At 49.7% G+C, this 13004-nt stretch overlaps 1 protein-coding gene across 9 annotated transcripts in view; it reads left to right on the top strand.

Annotated features, from left to right (window-relative positions):
* The window catches only part of PC (pyruvate carboxylase), a 96580-nt gene that overhangs the window by 46618 nt on the left and 36958 nt on the right, over positions 1-13004 (top strand). Inside the window, exon 1 of one of the 9 annotated variants that reach the window (XM_035013357.1) lies at positions 5174-5185. The exons of 7 other annotated variants lie outside the window; for them this stretch is intronic. The gene's annotated coding sequence lies outside the window, so the exon portion shown is untranslated. Of the gene's footprint in view, positions 1-5173; positions 5186-10947; positions 11847-13004 lie in introns of those variants that run through there. One more of the 9 variants, XM_035013360.1, reaches the window with a different exon arrangement.

Raw genomic sequence — 13004 nt, 5'->3', positions numbered from 1 at the left:
CTTGAACAGTTGGAAGTCGAAGTTGGCCATTCACAGTGATCAGATCCATCGAGCCCTCACAAACAGCCCTGCAAGCTATGTGTTGTTGATCACCGTTTGACAAATAACTGAATTGAGGCTTGGAGGTTAAGGGACCTGCCCAGGGTCTCTCTCTCTCTCACACCACACACACACACACACACAGCAGAGCTAAGATCAAAGCCCAGGTGCATCTCACTGCGAAGCCCCATTCTTCTCTCATGCCCGCTCATCCTCGTGAGCAGCAAGCATCAACCCCTTCTATAACCCATATTGTCAGCACATCCAGAGGGTAGGTGAAGGGAGTCCCATCTTCCCTGATTTCGGCCACTTCCTGTCCGGGGGCCCTCACCCAGAGTTTGTGCCTTTCCCCAAGTAGCCTCTGACTGTCCAGTCCTTCTCGGCACTGTTTCTGCATTGTGTCAGGAGGGGCCCCGTTCCCCTCCATCGTGGGGATAAATGTCCCTATCCTGTCTTCGTCCCCGTGGCGTAGGGAGATTGAGGTAAGGTGTGTGCAAGCGCTGGACTAAGATCTCCTGCTGTAGAGATGTCCCTCAGACCATTCTTGCTCCCGGCCCTGCCCCAGATGAGGCCGAGGCCATGTGCCAGCCTGCTGCCAGCTCCTCCCTCCTGCTCACCCTCTTAGCGGTTCATCAGCCAGACGGCCACTCTCAGGGTGGTTGTGGGAGCCTGTGGCACTGCTCTGCTTTCAGCTGGGGAAGCCGCCCTGGGTGCCTGTCCTGATGGTGCAGGAGGACGAGGCCTGACATAGCTCAGAAGCCGGAGCAGTGTATGCAGGGAGCCTCTGCTGGTTTCCCATCCCGGCATCCCAGCCGACCCTCTACTCTTCCTGTCCCTGGGCAGGGCCCCCTCTGGAGTATCACTGGCCTCCTCCGGGCTCTGCAGCTGCCTGCCTTTGTCAGGGTTTATTAGCGGTTAGCACCGTTCCTTGGTGGGCTAGAGGGGAGGGGGAAAGCTGCTTATTGTCAGCTCTGGAGAAAGCAGAGTACCTGTACTGGGTGAGGTCCTGGATCTGAGAGGAGTAAGCAGGTTCCTTCCCGTACTGAGTTTGCATTTAACTTGCGGGTCTCCCAGGGACTCCTGACAGTCAGGCTTGCACCTGACTTAGAACCTCTGCCCAGGTCAGGCATGCCCACATTTCATGAGCAGGAGCATCCTTCCTGTTTCTCTGGTTGCCACCTGCCTTGTCCGGGAGTGAGCACTCAAGTAGGGAAGTCCTCTCTCTGTCTAATAAACCTCAGGTTCAGGAAGCTAAGCAAAGATAGAACAGGGACTTATGGACTGTGCTTCCTCCAAGAACTCTTGTCTGAGCTCAGCCTGGGCTGGTTTTTATTTTGGTGACAGTGGGGTGGCATCTGTGGGGTAGGCACTCTATCCCTGTTCTGGACTGGAGTAGTCTTTGGGATAACACTACATTACATAATTTATCTGAGTGGGTTTAATAATATGTTCAAGCATTTAAAAATCTTGCTAATGAAGTCAGACCAGGCTAAGAGCTCACAAGAACCACTAGGTAACATGTGTCCTTGGGAGGAATCCTGTCTCCTGGCCCCACGGGAGAAAGGACCAGGATGTCTCCAGATCCCAGGGGGACAACCTGAGATTTGGTGAGGTCTCAGCAGGAGGAGGAAGACCTCAAAGTCCTCATTTTTTTTTCTCCTGTCAGAACCTCTCTTCCTTTTCTTAGGCCAGAAGCTCTCTCACCTGGCTGGTTCTCCTGTCCTTTGCCCTCTTTTCTTGGTAGAGGCCAAACACCACTGCCCTTTAATCCTTCCCGCTAACCCATAGGCAGTGGTTTTGACCGCCCTCTCCCAGCTCACCTCTGACCTGGCTTTGTTTTTTCCATTCTCTCAAACAAGCTGTTCAAGGTCTACTGCTGAGCCAGAGATTGGCTCACAAGCAGCTCTCTCTCCTCTGAGCTGTAGGGAGGGGATAATTCTAGAAAGTCATTGACAGGCTTAACCTAGAATGTCAATTATAAACAGGCAGTGGGCAGAGGGCCTAGATTTGGGTATTCCGGTACCAGGAACGCCGTGGCCTCCCTGGGCCTCTGCAGACCAGCTGCCATGGTAAGACCACCTCTCAGCAGTCCTGGGCACACTGTCCTGGGTGGGGGTGTGCACCGGTGGTCCCTGGTGGCAGACCACTTGTTTCTCTTCCCTCTGGAACTTGGCAGTCTTTTGCTACTAGAAAGAAGAGGGCAGAGGGATTCTGGGAACAGTCCTTGGAGACAGGAATCCAGGGGACAGGTGGGCTGGATCATTGTTCGCGGGCCTGTGGGAACAGCTCTGGTGAGGGATGGTGGAAACCAAGGAGCCCAAAGTGGGCAAACCCTACTTGATAATGAAAATGGATTCTGCTTGAGACCTTGGGGACAGAGAAAGATGTGCCATGGGTCCCAGAGCTCTGGGCCAGAATGCCTTTGTGTGGTGGGAAAGATCCCTTATGGAAATGGTGAAGTAACAAGTGGTCAGGAGAAGGGTCTGCTCTGAGTACAGCACCAGGCCAGGGGCTCAGGAGCCCACACATGCTGTGCTCCAGCTCCTTGGCCAGTTTGGGCCTTGATGACATGCTCTGGAGCTGCAGAACAGGGAGGCCTGGCTCTCCTTTAGGAATCTGGGAAATGGAAGGGCCAACATCAGTTCTCTTCAAGAGGTGAGTTTGTGATTACGTCCTAGAGAGCAGTGAAGGGAAAGCATGTAACTCCCCACCTTTTGGGAGAACAAATTTCTGGCTTTGAGCAGGACCCACTGCTCAGGTGTAAAGGGAAACAACTTTTGCTTAGAAGAAAACCTTTCCCTCAGTTCCAGCAGCGGAGAGACTAAGGGCCTCAAATGGCTACTGGTTCTCTTCACTGCAAACAGGCCAGATTCTCCAGGTCATGGGATAAGAATTTAAGAAGGGAGTAACAGACTGTGTGTGTGTGTGTGTGTGTGTACGTTTTGAGGAACAAGTGAAAAGGAGGACTTAATTTCCCCTTGCTTTGTCCCAAACTTCCCAGAGCAGAAGTTGGTAAGAAATGTGCCTTTTCTCCTGGTGTTAGTGGACCAGGGATGGAGGGATGTGGCTTCTGGACTTTATTCCCTGTTGCGTGACTCAAAGGGAGACCTGTCTTCAGGAGGAAGTCTAAGGCAAGAGGACAGTCGGCGCTTACAAACCTGAAGGGCTGGGTCTGGAATGATCTCATTTGTGCACTTGGTTTGCTCCTGGCTAGAAATGAAACCCTCAGTTTCATGAAGGCAGGGACCTCTTCTCTCTTGTTCAGCTTATCTCTAGTGCCTAACAGTACCTGGTGTCTTGTGAAGGCTCGATCACTATTGAGTGAATAAATGAATGAACACTTTTTCTCTGCCTGTCATTTCACTAAACCTCTCCAGTTTCATCTTTTGTTGGTTCTATAGCAGACTTCTCACCTGATCAGCATCTACTTGGTGTCACTCCGCCGTGACTCTAAACTAATCAGGCAAGACCATGCTTACAGGGAGAGGCCGGTGGGCCCTGCGGTTCCCGCTCACCATTGGTCCACACTGAGCAGGTGCTGATGTCCTGCGGGACACGTGCCGCCCCCCGCTGGGGCCTCTGGAGTGGATCCTTCCTCTGAGCCCAGGTCAAGCCCTTCCTCCATGCCACTTACTTAACTCTCCTCAACTGCTTTACCCTTCTCCAATCTCCCTTTCCCCCCAAGTGGTTCCTTCGCATATGCTGGCTGTTTAATATCCCTTATATTTCAAGTGTGCTAGTCTTGTCTCCTCACCAGACAGAAAATTTCATGAAGGCAGAGGCCCTGGGTTTTTATAGTATCCTCTGTCCCTCAAGTGTGTGTTATGGGCAGTGGGTGCTGAATAAACACGTGATGGCCCCAATTGTATGAAATCTAATCCTAGTCCTTGGAGTACAAATTGCGGCTTCTAGTTTATGAAACTTAAGGGGGACAATCTGAGGTTTCTCATACGGCAGGTTGCTTAATTGTCAGCCACCTGTGCTGGGCGATAAGGCTGTTTTGTCTACGGACTAACAGGTTCCAAACTGTTTTTTTACTCATAACACCTCTGACACTAAATATGTGGGTTTTTTCCTCACACCAACCAATTCTTCAGTTCTCAGACACCAATGGGGTATCCTTCAACTCAATTCAGTTCCGACACTACCCAGATTTAGCGCAGACCCCATGGGTAAAGGGCTCAGTCCCACAAGACGGCCCCCACTTCAGACACCAGTCACAAGACCTGGCCTGGCCTCCTGGGCCTCTGACCAACCAGCTATAAATCGGAGATGACCAGGATCCCCTCCTCAGGTTTGATAATTTTTTAGAACTATTCACAGAACTCAGAAAACTGCTTTCCTTACTATTACCAGCTTATTATAAAGGATACAGATGGACATCCAGATTAAGAGGTACATATGTAAAGTCTGAGTGTAGGAGCTTCTGTCCCCATGGATTGGGGTGCACCATCCTATTGGTGTGTGGATGCATTCACCATCCTGGAAGCTCTCTGAACCTCATCGTTTAGAGTTTTTATAGAGGCTCCGTTACGAAGGCACAGTTGATCAAATCATTGGCCATTGGTGATTAACTCAATCTCTTGTCCCTACCCCTTCCCAGTGCAAGTTCCAACCTTCTACTCATGTGGTTGGTTCCTCTGGCAAGCAGCCCTGCCTGAAACTATCTAGGGGTCCACCAGGGGTCACTTCATTAGTATAAAGTCAGGTGTGGTTGAAAGGGGCTTATTATGAATAAGAAAAGTTGCTCCTGTCTCCCCTACCACTCAAGAAATTCCAAGGGTTTTAGGAGCTTTGTGCCAGGAACCAGGGAGGAAAACCAAATTCTATAGTTCTTACATCACTGTATCACACAAGGGCAGTGAGGTGGAGTGATTCCCCAAGGTCATTCGACCAGATAGTGGCAAAACTAGAATTTGAACCTGACTTTTCAGACTCAAAGACTTTGCCCTTTCCAGGGAATCACAACAGCATCTTGGCCCCACCTCCACTTCATCAAGGCTTCTCCGCCCTCCAGGGAGGGAGGTTCCTGCCTGACCTAAGCGGGGCGGGGTTGTGGGGCAGGACCCTGGCTGTTTTTCCCTTTATCCTTCCAAAGTCCTAGCTCCTGGGACTGTTGACACGGTGAGTTGCTTGAAAGAACACTGTGGTGTCAGGAAGCAGCAAGGAATTCTAAGAAGTGATGGGGGTCGGCAGATGGGCCTGGAAAGCCGCATTTCTCTTACCTATAAAACGGAGGTAATGCTTGCCCTTCCTACGAGGCAAAGTCGTCGTTAGTAGCAAATGACTAAAGTCTTTTAAAGTACCTTATAAACTGCAGAGAGCCAGAAGTATATTGTTGAATGTAAATATAGCATGCAAGTTACAGCTCAATAAAACTGTCAAATGGAGCAATACCCACCTCCTAAGCGTCGGGAAATGACCTCGTCCAGTGGTCTGGCACTGCACAGACACTTAGAGCTATAATTAATTATTGTTTTTTTAACTATTAGAACACATAATTTCTTCCCTCAGATGGAGGGTGGGTGGCACTGAGGAGACGTCCTGGAGTGGGTACCCTTTGGGTTGGGACTGAGAAGATGAGAAGGGCAGTCTGTCACCTGGGACTTTCGAAATTCACTTACTACCTCAGGTCCCTAAAGCCTGTCTCCCACGAAGCCTGAAGTTCTCAGCTGGGAGGCGTCTTCCTTCCCAGGGAGTTCTCAATCTAACTTCTCAACACTGAGGAGAAACTAGTATATTCAAATGAACATGTCCCCTGCTATCTGAGAGCAGAAAAGTGAGTCTTGGCAAGTCAGAACCTGCTCCAGAGGTGAAGGCTTGGAGCTGCTGGAGCTCCTGGCAGGCACCCTGCTCTCCCCTCCCAGGGCGTGCACACCAGGGTAAAGGCCACTGGGCGCCTCTGGTCACTTCTGCAGAGCTCCAAAACACCCTAGGGGAGGGTTCTGCTCCACTTAGCTGGGTGCTCATCGGGCTCCCACCACCATGGGGCAGCACAACTGGGACGGGGCACAGCCAGCGTGCGAGGGAAGGCTGTAGTAGAGGGGTGGCACAGGGGTGGTGCTGATCCAGCTAGAGGGGGAGGAGGCTCTTCACACAGCGATGGAGTGCCCAGGTGTGGCCCAGGGCAAGTGTGATGGTTGAGGAAGACTAGTTGGAGGTTGACAGGCAGGGAAGAGAGAGAGTGGTAACTGGTAATGTAGCTAGGATGGGGTCCAGGGGTGGCTCCTGGGAATTAGTGCCACGAGTGGGGCACGGTGTGGGGTGATGGGCAGACTGGAGTATGGGTGCCTTTGGGCTTTGAAGCCATGGCCAAGCTATTTATTGCAACTTTTTGTTTCCTTACTTACAAAGCTGCGGCTGTAACACCCGCCAGACAAGGTTTTGGATGATTAAATGGGATGATGTAAAGCACTTAATGCAGTGGCTGGCACCCAGTAGCAAGCCCCAGGCAGACATTATCAGTGGCTCTGACGCTTTGCCATGTGGCTGTGGTCGTGGGGATGAAACCAACAATTGTGGGGGGTCTACGACTCCGTCTTGGAAAAGTCTTTAGTCCAGGTTTTGTGCTCAAATTCCAAAGCAGAGGGTGAAAGGTCAGATCAGGGGGCTGCCTACATGTGCTTTCCTGGGGTCAAGAATAGGGGGGAGCAAGTAGTGGCAGCCACAGTCAAGGTCATATCCTGTCTGGGTTGTTGTTTACTTTCTTCCTTCTAGGAACTGAAGCACTTGGCCTTTGAACTTCCTCACTGTCTCCTTGGCTCATGGCCTGGACACACTGATCTGTTTACCCAGAGAACCAAGTTTTCTAGTGAGGTTCTATCCCTTCCTCCCAAAGGGATGCTTGGGGGGTGGTGTCTAGAGGAATAGCGGTAAAGGCTGGCTAGGAATAGCTGAGGTCACACACTGATTCTGAGAAACTGAATTAATCAGGCAAAGCAAATCAGGCGCCGAACCAGGGGAGTTGAGGCACCCAGGATGGACAGCAGTGGGAAGCCATTACTTCCAGGTTGGGAGAGGAAACTGTGTTTCCTCTATACTCCAGGGCGGGTTGGCAGCATGGAGGTGGGAACGCCCAGCAGGGACTGTCATAGTGGCGGGACACACCCCCAGTCAGGACTGTGGCACCCAAGCCCATAGAGAATGGGAAAGATAAACCCATGCTCTCTCTCCTGCTTGTGCCTCCCAGTGGCTGAACGTGCAGGAAGCCAGCCTGCAAAGGGAGCCCTTTCACAGGTCTCAGATTCCCTGGGCGCAGAGCAGAGAGTATAACCAACCAGGAAGCCTCTCCTAAAGGCTAAATCTGTATGGAACCATCCACTCAACAAGCGTGACAAGCGGAGGAATGAGGCCTCTGGCTTCCTGTAGGTCAGAGCAGCTACTGCTTTTTGGGAAGGGGCTATCTCCAAATCAAAATTAGTCACCAGTTTCAAATTTGGTCATCAGGGGCAATTAGGAGAGATAATGAAATGAGAGGCATACAGATTGGAAAAAAAGAAGTAAAAGTATCTTTATTTGCAGCTGACATGATCTTGTATAGGAAAACCTAAGGAATCCACTAAAAGCCTATTAAAATGAATGAATGAAAGAGTTCAGCAGGGTTGCAGGACATCAGATCAATACAAAAATCAACTGTATTTCTATACAGTAGCAGTGAACAAATTGAAAATGAAAACCATTTCATATAGAACAGCATCAAGAAGAATAAAATTCTTAAGAGTAAATTTAACAAAGAAATGTAAAACTTATAACAGCATAGAACATTGTTGAAAAAAATTTAAGAACACCTAAATAAATGGACCCCCCATGTTCATGGATCAGAACACTTAATCCTGTTAAAATGGCAGTATTCCCCAAAATGAGCCACAGATTCAATGCAGGGTCTTTCACAATCCCACCTGCCTTTAGTGCAGAAACTGACAAGATGATCCTAGAATCCACATGGGAATGCAAGGGGGAAGCAGACAACCAGAAGAGTCTTGGGAAAGAACACAGTTGAAGGACTCACACTTTCTGATTTCAGAACTTTGTACAAAGCTACAGTAATCAAGACAGTGTGGTGCTGGCGTAAAGACAGACATATAGATCAGTGGAATAAAACTGAGAGCCCAGAAATAAATCCTCACACTTAGCAGTCAATTGGTTTTTGACAAGGGTGCCAAGACAATTTAATGGGGAGAGAATTGCCTTTTCAGTGAATGGTGCTGGAATAATTGGATGTCCACATGCCAAAGAATGAAATTGGACACCTACCTCATACCACAGACAAAAATCAAAATGGATCAAAAACCTGAATGCAAGAGCTAAAACTATAAAACTTCCAGAAGGAAACATAATCATAAATCTTTGTGATGTTGGGGTAGGTCGTGGTTTCTTAGCTACAACAGCAAAAGCACAAGCAATAAAATAAAAAAATAGATCAATCAGACTTCATCAATATTAAAAACTACCGTGCAGCAAAGGACACTGTCAAGAAAGCAAAAAGGCAACGAAAAGAATGGGAGAAAATTTTTGCAAATCTTATATCTGAGAGGGAACTTCTATCTAGAACTTGTATCTAGAATATATAAAGAACTCTTACAACTCAGTAAAAAGACAAATCATTCAGCTTAAAAATGGACAAGGAAGGGGCACCTAGGTGGCTCAGTTGGTTAAGCGTCTGAATTTGGCTCAGGTCATGATTTCAGGGTCCTGGGATTGAGCACCGTGTTCAGCAAGGTTTCTGCTTGTCCCTCTGCCTCTGTGCCTCCGCCCCCCCCCCCCCTTGTGCTCACACGTGTGCACTCTCTCTCAAATAAATAAAATCTTAAATAAAAATGGACAAGGGATCTGCATAGACATTTTTCCAGTGAAGATAGACATGGCCAGTAAGCCCATGAAAATATGCTCAACATCATTAGCCATCAGGGAAATGTAAATCAAAACCACAATGAGATACCACTTCATCCCCTCTAGGGCGGCTACTCAAAAAGAAAGACAGTAACAAGGGCTGGCAAGGATGTGGAGGAGCTGGTGGGTTATAAGATGGGGCCGCTGCTGTGGCAAACAGTCCGGCAGCCCCTCAAGCAGTTAAACATAGAGTCACCGTAAGATCCAGCTGCATGTCCCTAGCCCAGAGAGGAAACACATGTGCATCCCAAAACCTGCACGCACATGCTCATAGCACCGTTCCTCACAGCCAACACTTGGGAACAACCCGGATGTCCATCAGCTCATGAACGGGTATTACGTAAGACGTGGTCTGTCTCTACAGTGGGATAGTACTTGTCAGTGAAAGGGAATGAAGGTCTGGCCCCTGCTGCACGTGGAGGAACCTCGAACACCTTATGCCAAGGGAAAGAAGCCAGACACGAGGGACCTTCTTATTCCCTTTATATGAAACTAGGCAAATCAGAGAGACAGAGAGTTAGCTTAGTGAGCTGGGAGTTGGCGGAAATGACAGCTAAGCAGTATGAACGTGTTCTGGAATGGATTGTGGTGATGGATGCACAGCTCCATAGACTAAATGCCACTGAATTGTGTACTTGAGTGTGTGAACTGTCTGGTATGTGAATTCGACCTCAGTAAAGCTGTTTAAAGAACCCCACACAGACCTGGCCCCGGGGGGTACTCCTGTAGGCTAAGTCTGTGACTTCATGAGGAAACTCCTACTGTTTTGTAACGGCTGGCTCTCCTGGCTGGGCAGGGGTGCCTCCTGCCACCGAGCACCCTCTGCCTCTTTTTCTGGGTCTCAGAGCATGGGAAGACCCCCTGGAAAATTTTAATTCCAACCCAATTTGCATTTTGGTTTGGTTAAACAGTTCTGGAACCCTACTGTGAACCAGGCACTAAACTGGGTACTCTCGTGAAAAACGGGGTCTGGATTTGGATGGGCTTGGTGATTCTTGAGTTGGCTTCTCCCTGGGGGTGCTCCTGAGGCTGCTTTTTCTTATTAGTAAAGTGAGGGTTGAACCCCTGGGATTGTGGTGTGAATTAAGCCAACTAGAAGGGGCCTGGCATCCAATAGGCAGAAAATGAAAGTTCCCCTGCGGAGCTCCTGGAGCATGTTCAAAGATGAGTGAGATGTGACCACAAAGAGCTTGAGGTCCACCCTCAGCCAGCATTAGCTACGTAGCACCCAGTGAGAGGCAGGAAGAGGACACCAGACACCTGGCTGGCTCTGGAGCGTGGTTGGGGACCCAGGGAAGGCTCCCTGTGGGAGGGGGCCTCAAGAATGGGAGGATCCCCTTGTTGTATATTGTATTTACTTTTTTTTTTTTTTAGTTTATTTTTGAGAGAGGGGAAGAGAAGAGAATATGAGCCGGGGGAGGGGCAGAGAGAGAAGCAGACTCCTGCTGAGCAGGGAGCCAATGTGGGACTCAGTCCGACGACCCTGGGATCATGACCTGAGCTGAAGGCAGACGCTTAACCGACTGAGCCACCAGGCACCCTGTATTTACTTTATATTTTGAATAAGCAGTCCTATGATGTAAAGTCAGAAGGGTAAATGGTAAAGAGTTTTTCCTAGTGTCTCTTCCCCAAAGGCACCTGCTATTATCCACGCCTTGAGTCTCCTCCTAGGAATATTCTACACACATACAAGCAAATGTACATCTCTATAGCAGAGCTCCTGTCAGTGGGGCAGGTTTGACATCTTCCCCTGCTGGTGCGTGGGCACAGAAGGCTTGGGCTAAGGTGGCATTCATGCCACCCTCTCTGCCTCCCAGTCGTGTTCAGCCAGGCTCACCATGGGTCCCATCAGTAGGAATGCTGGCTCCGCTTTCCTTCAGGTCCCCTGGAGAGAGGGGTGCCCATGGAGGGGGTCCTGCCTAGTCCTTGCCTTGCCCATCACACACCCCCTCTCCTTGCATGGTGTGCTCTCCGGGGGACCCCCTGCCGCCTCTCATTGCAGCTCCTGCCCCCTTTCTGGCCTGGCCACTACCTTGTTTTGGTGGAGCTTGTCTACAGTAGCTTCCTGAGAAGGAGTGCCAAGTGCCAGGGAGGTCAGGTGGGGCAGCCCCTATCTTTATTTTACCTGCATACATAATTGATAGTTCAACTGGATGAGAGTTTCAGGTTTGAAATAATTTTTCCTTTGCAATTTTAAAGGATTGCTTTGAATTTTTCTGGCCTCCCGAGTTGCTGTTGAGAAAGCCAAACCTCGCCGATGTCTGATTTTTTGTGTCCTTTCTCCCCTTTTCTGAAAACTCACAAGACCTGAAATTTCACAACATGCCTGGCGTGGGTGTGGGTTCATCCATCTTGTTGGCTCTCGGTACGTCCTTCCGTGTGGAAATGTGCTCCTGTGCCGGGAGTTTCTTGAATTTGCTGGAACCCCTTTGTTTTTCTCTGTTCTCGCTTTCTGAGACTCCTGTCATTCAGCACCGGGAGCTCTTGGACAGGCCCTCTGATTCTCTTTGCTCTCGGCCTATTTTCCGTTTGTCTTTCTGCTTCCGTTTCTAGGAGGTCTCCCCTACCTTGTCTTCCAGCCCTTCTGTTGATTCGTTTGTTTGTTTCTCCCATCATATTTTTAATTTCCAAGAGCTCTGTTTCCTCTCTGAATGGGCCTTTAACAATATGTGCATAGCCGCCTATGGATTTGCTGGTACTGTAGCCTTCACGTACTTCTTGGAGGATGTCAATGCGTGTTTGTGGTTTTTTTTTTTCCCTTGTGCAGGCTGTTTCCTCCCAGTTGCTTTTTTCTGCTTTCTTTTGGTCTCTACCTTTGAGGGCCTCTGTCCTCAACTGCCCAGTGACCTTTGGTTGCCTGCTCATGGTTGCTTACAGGGGCTAAAAGCTGCCTGGGAGTCAGGTTTCCACCCTGCATGGTAGGTGATATGTGTGTCATTTGTGGGGGAACCTCAGTGTCAGTATCCTGAGGTCTTCCCTTTTGAGCTGTGTCAGGTCTCCGAGGAGGGGAAGAGTGGGCTGCTGTGTTGTGGGAGCAGAGTGGGGTAAAGGGACAAGACAGGTAGGCTTACTTAACATTCCTCCACCATTTTTGACAAGGTAACCAGGCCTTCAACTGTGCCTCATAACCCCCAGTGTAGACCCTGGGCTTTGCCCTCTCCAGAGAGTAAACGTCTGTTCTTCAGGAGAGGGGTGGTCTCCAGCCACATGAGGAGCAGTTCATCCCAGTCCCAGGGGCCCCGGAGCCACGGTTCCCTAGTCTTTCATGGATTCTGGGGAGGAAACTGTTGGATGTGCAGCCTTCCCCACCACCCGACAGGGGCCTCAAGGTCAGGTATCAAGAGCTGCCTTCCAGCTTCCAGAGTTGCATGGGTGTGGTCTCCTCTCCTGGTCTCTCTGTCCTTGGGGCTTTAGAGCTTTAAAAACAACAACAAAACTCTTCACTCAAGTTTTGGTGGGATTTCAGGAGAAAGGAAAATGAGATGCCTCAGGTAGGCTTTGCGCAGGTCAGCACAAGGAGAAGGGTGATCGGGGGAGGCATCCCGGGGAAGACATGCTCCAAGGGAGATGGAGAGTGCTTGGATTCTTCAGGAACAAGAACGAGGCAGTTTGGCTGGAGTCCCAAGATTCAGGAGGCTGATGGGTAATCAGGCTGGAAAGGCAGGTTGCACTGACAGTAGGAGAGGGCCTGCGGGAGGGAGAGCTTACCTGTGGGTAGTTGGCGGGGAGAGGTTAGAGGAGAGTGAAATAAGGCCTGTATTTGGGCGTGCTAACTACCACTAGTATATAGCACAGATTGGTGGCTAAATCTAACCAAGGGTAATGGTTGGTAATGGTTAGGAGGCTTTCGTACTAGTTGAAGTAACACGAAGGGGATAATCTAGGGTGTGTTCATAGAAGTGAAAGGAAGGAGGCCATGAAGGCTTTAAGAGAACTGACAGGCCTCCTTGGCCAGATGGTGGGTAAGGGGGAGGGAAGAGCTGAAGATGATCCCTAAACTGAAGCCCTAGGAGATGGAAGACAGGAAGAAGTGTTGGATTTGGGTTTTGGGGTGTGTGTCATTTGGGGGAGCAGGA

This window comes from Mirounga leonina, unplaced genomic scaffold (assembly GCF_011800145.1).
Source record: "Mirounga leonina isolate KUSES-001 unplaced genomic scaffold, KU_Mleo_1.0 Mir_166, whole genome shotgun sequence".
Lineage (NCBI taxonomy): Eukaryota > Metazoa > Chordata > Mammalia > Carnivora > Phocidae > Mirounga > Mirounga leonina.
The sequence above is the reverse complement of the archived record's forward strand: the minus strand, read 5'-3'. Positions and strand labels throughout refer to the sequence as shown.